Here is a 4344-nt window from a genome sequence, read left to right as displayed (position 1 = left end):
GTTGGTGACAAGACAACATATGTACATACCATACAAATTCACGGAATCGAAAGTTATTGCAAAGCAGATGTTTCGGCAGAATCTGTCCAGTTAGCTGTTTGCCTTCTTACATGGGCCAAACATAGACCTGAGATGAAATCTAACGCGAAGCGAGCGAAAGAGCGTTAAAAGAGCTGTCGAATAGTTTTCTGCTTCACTGTAGCCATTCTATTGGTGGTTTCCCAGTCGCTAACGCATAACGTATACTAAACTAACGCTGAGGCATGCTTTCGACCCCTGATCGAAATACAGGTTTGCGGAAAAAAGAGCATGCTGCCCGTGACGAGAGAAAGCCGATGATACCCATTTACAAGTTTTCGGGTCATCTCAGGACTCAGGTCATCGCCAATAAGTAGAGAAACTCGGGACCTGCTAGAACTTAACGAATGTAAGTTGTGATGGTTTTTCGAGGTTCTGATTACGAATGTTATCTTAGTTTTGAACGAAGATGATGACTCCATGCATTTGGGGTAGATCAGGTCAGGTCAGATCGACCAGTACCTAATAGTGGATGACCACCACCGATTGCTTCCTAGCATGTTATATGAATAAGCAACACAACTACTTCTTAAATGCTCAGATGGGCGCTAAGTTCAAAATCAGCTCCAAAAACTACCCTATCAATTAAAAGCACGTTATGAAAAAGTGAACTAAGGCCATCTTTATTTGAATCAGGGATATCGATTTATTTTAAGTAGGTGATTAACATGTGCACTGTACAGCTAGTTGTGACGGTAGCCATGGGGCTGAGGCTAGTATGTAGTTTTGTAGTTAGGTACTGATCCGACGAATCGACTGCGACCATTTTTGTAAAACGATCAGACGAACGCTCGGGGCAGTTTTGGTGCGTCCAATCCTTTGAGGGATAAAAAGGTACTAGGATGGGGGCTACTTAAAAACATTGTTGTGCTGGTGTTCCCCGCCCACAGCTAATTGACCTTTAGGTAATTGGCTAATTGGCTTTAGGGAGCTCTTGAAGCGATTTTGAATCTGATGTATTTGTTAGTGTTGCTGACGCCTGCTTCACTGACATAAAAGCTAAAAAAGCATACTCAGCATCGCAAAAAGTGGGGGGGTCGACACCCCCAGTTTTCAAGAGTGGGGGGGGGTCACGACCCCCCGACCCCCCCCGTCGGCGACGCCCCTGGTTACAATCGTAAAAAAAATGACAAAACATTTTGCTTTTGATGATCTTTAATGGCCCCGGCGACTACCAAAGCAAAAAAAAGTATGCCTACTGGTGAAATAAATTGTAGGTACAGTACATACAGAGCTATCGATAACAATGGCTTTTTCACGTTTTTCTTTTCTTTTTTACATTGCCGAGTGTGCCTAAAAAGGCTCCCTCACATGGGTGAAAGTGGCAAAGAACCGCACCTGGGCGTGGGTTAAGTACGCCACTACTGGGGCCCCTAAGGTAAGGGTGGGGCCCCTTGAGCAGGTTTGGCCTCCCCCTTTTCAAGATCCTGGATACGCCACTGCGTAACGGCTAGAGCCGGCCGCCGCGCCGCCGCGGCGGCAGGATGTTTGACTTTACACCGCTATTACTAGAAAAGTTGCTAACCGATTTTCTTATTTCTTGCACGAGAAGATCCGCAATTCAATTCTGGGCAGGTAGCCCAAATTTAACATTAATATTATGTTTGCGGCGCGAGTTATTGGCGAAAAACAGGAGGGGTGGGCGTAATCCGCCCCCCCCTTCCACTGCGCGTGTTAAAGGGACTATCCCACCTTCAAAAAAGTACCATTTAGGATTCGGAAATGTTACTCATGATATTGTGACGAATTCTGCAAGTTTTTACGCGTTTTCATTGTATACTTTTAGAGATATTGCGACTTTTATATTTCATCGTGACGTCATTTAGATCGGATCTGTGACGTAATGAAGGATTTACTTCATGTCAATGTGGGGGAAATTTGGCAGCAAATATAGGTATTTGCTCTCAAATATGACGCGGCTCATACAATAACAAGTGTCTCTGATTAGCTTATTCGTAAATTAAGTGAAACTTCACATGCGTGACAGGCGTTCAAAATGCAAATGACGTCATCAAATGGCCGTCAATAGTTAAGAGATAGGGCCTTCGCTAAGGCCCACTTTTCAAATGAAGGGAACGAATTTCTTTAACACCACGAAACTGAGGATATTGCGACCAGGATATATAGTGGTTTCTGAACCTGGCCGCCAACTTGGCTATCTCAACTCAGAACTAATGCAAAGGTGGGACAGTCCCTTTAAGTCAAAAAAATATATGTATATAGTTTAGCATCTCAAAATTAATTTGAGAAAGATTGTAGGCCGCTATAAATAAAAAAAATGAGAATTTCAGATGTGTTTAGTTTTGAAACTGCTGCGTGCGAATCAAGCCAAAACACAATTATATTTAAGGAATGCTTTTGATTAAATTGTTAGCAATCCCCATCTGTTGAGGAGAGCAGGAAAGAGAACACTAATCAATAAATTATCCACCAAATAAATTATCCACAGAATCTATCAGTCATCAACAACAGAGGCTTTTAAAAGTTGAGCGAAGATGAGAGATTTGCGGGTGATGATAAAGTGTTATCACGCACCGTAGACAGTGTTTACAATTGCTTCACGTGCAAAGAGGGAAAATTATCAGACTGTCGTTTAACTGATTTGTTAACCCGCGCCCCACTGCACTATGGGTCCGATGCAGGAATTAGCACGCCAAAAATAATAACTGCCCTTTAACCCGCGCCCCACTGGGGTCTGTGTATAACACGCCCTACTGGGGGGGGGGGGGGCTATTCATAGCCCCCCCTCCTAACTCCGAAACTACTGGGCCGATCGTCAAAATTCAAACGGCGTCTGATAGCCCCGGAAAAACTGTCGAGCGATACCTAATTTCATTGACCTCGAGGTCACCGATGACGTCACAGGTCAGGTCAAAGTAAAAATTATTAGCACTTTGGCTTGTTCACATTTTGGGCTCTGGCCGCCGTCTTACAAGTCAGATCAGGCTCATTTTTGGGTTCCACACTCGTGAACAGATGCTCTAGATACCTTGAGGGTACCAAACTTGTACTTTGATTTTCAGGTCAGGGTCAGCCTCAGGTCATCACAGGTCACGAAAATATTATATCATGCATCGGTCACGTGACACATGTTTTATGGTTCATTTAGGCCATAGATTTCGAATTTGATGTCGTCTATGTCATTCGAGGTCATTTTGAGTCGAATTTAGCTTAGGTCAGGTCACTTTCAGGTCAAAAAAGGTCAAATTTTGAAGTTGAAATTTTTCAACAAAAAAGGTGTCTATTGGATGCAGTTTGAGCTCAGGAACACGATGGTGCCATTTATATTGGTGTACGATGCCAAATACGTACTGAAAAATTGATTTGAAAAATTAATAATTGTGAATTTTTTGCAATAATGCGTATAACTTGGTCATTTTTGAAGATATTTAGCTAAAACCTGCTAGAGTTAGTCATAATCATGCTTTCTGTCACATATATTCCGGTTTTTTCGAAAAGTCAAAAACTTTTTGAAAAAAAATATAAAAATATAAATTTTAAATATTATTATATAATATTTTCGAAATTTTCAAAATTTTGAAAATCCGAGATAGCAGTTTGATAGCGCGGTCAATTCTGAGTTCTTTCATGCAAAGAAATTGGATCTAGCTTAAAAACTGAGCTCTTGGGAGCGATTGCCGTGGTTCAATGTTTTGCGTCGAAATCGGACGAACATGACGTCACTCTGACGTCATTTCCGGCCGACCCATGGTAGCTACGAAGTTCAAATTTTGACACAAGGTGTCAAATTGATGCAGCCGAAGGTACTGAAAGTTTGGCGTCGATCCGTCAAGCGGTTTGGAAGTTATTGCAGAAAAACGGGAGGGGGGGGCTATAAATAGCCCCCCCAGTGGGGCGCGGGTTAAAGGGACCCTCCCACCTTAACATTAGATTTGAGTTGAGATAGCCAAAATGGGGTACCTGGCTCACAATTACCGGTTTCGGCACTCACAACATCGAGAAATGCCTTAAATCGGAAATATTGAATTTCAAAATTGCAGCGTTTTGATTCAGAGGGGCTAATGCATAGGAATACCCCTCTGAATGTGTGACGTCAGCACAGATATCTAACGATTTTTAAATGTTTGACTAAAACGTTTTGTAGCACGCGGTGGTATATGCTGCTTTGCGCGCAACAAATGCCGCACTTTCAAATAAAGTCGCTAGGAGCAGCGGCGATCCCAAAAAGTAAACAAAGGTAAAAGTCTAATATCTTGGAAACCGGTGAATATTTTTCGATGAAATTTGGTAGATATTGGTTTTCGC

The sequence above is a fragment of the Amphibalanus amphitrite genome, unplaced genomic scaffold (assembly GCF_019059575.1).
Source record: "Amphibalanus amphitrite isolate SeventyFive unplaced genomic scaffold, NRLGWU_Aamphi_draft 000292F_arrow, whole genome shotgun sequence".
Lineage (NCBI taxonomy): Eukaryota > Metazoa > Arthropoda > Thecostraca > Balanomorpha > Balanidae > Amphibalanus > Amphibalanus amphitrite.
Note: the sequence above shows the minus strand (reverse complement) of the source record.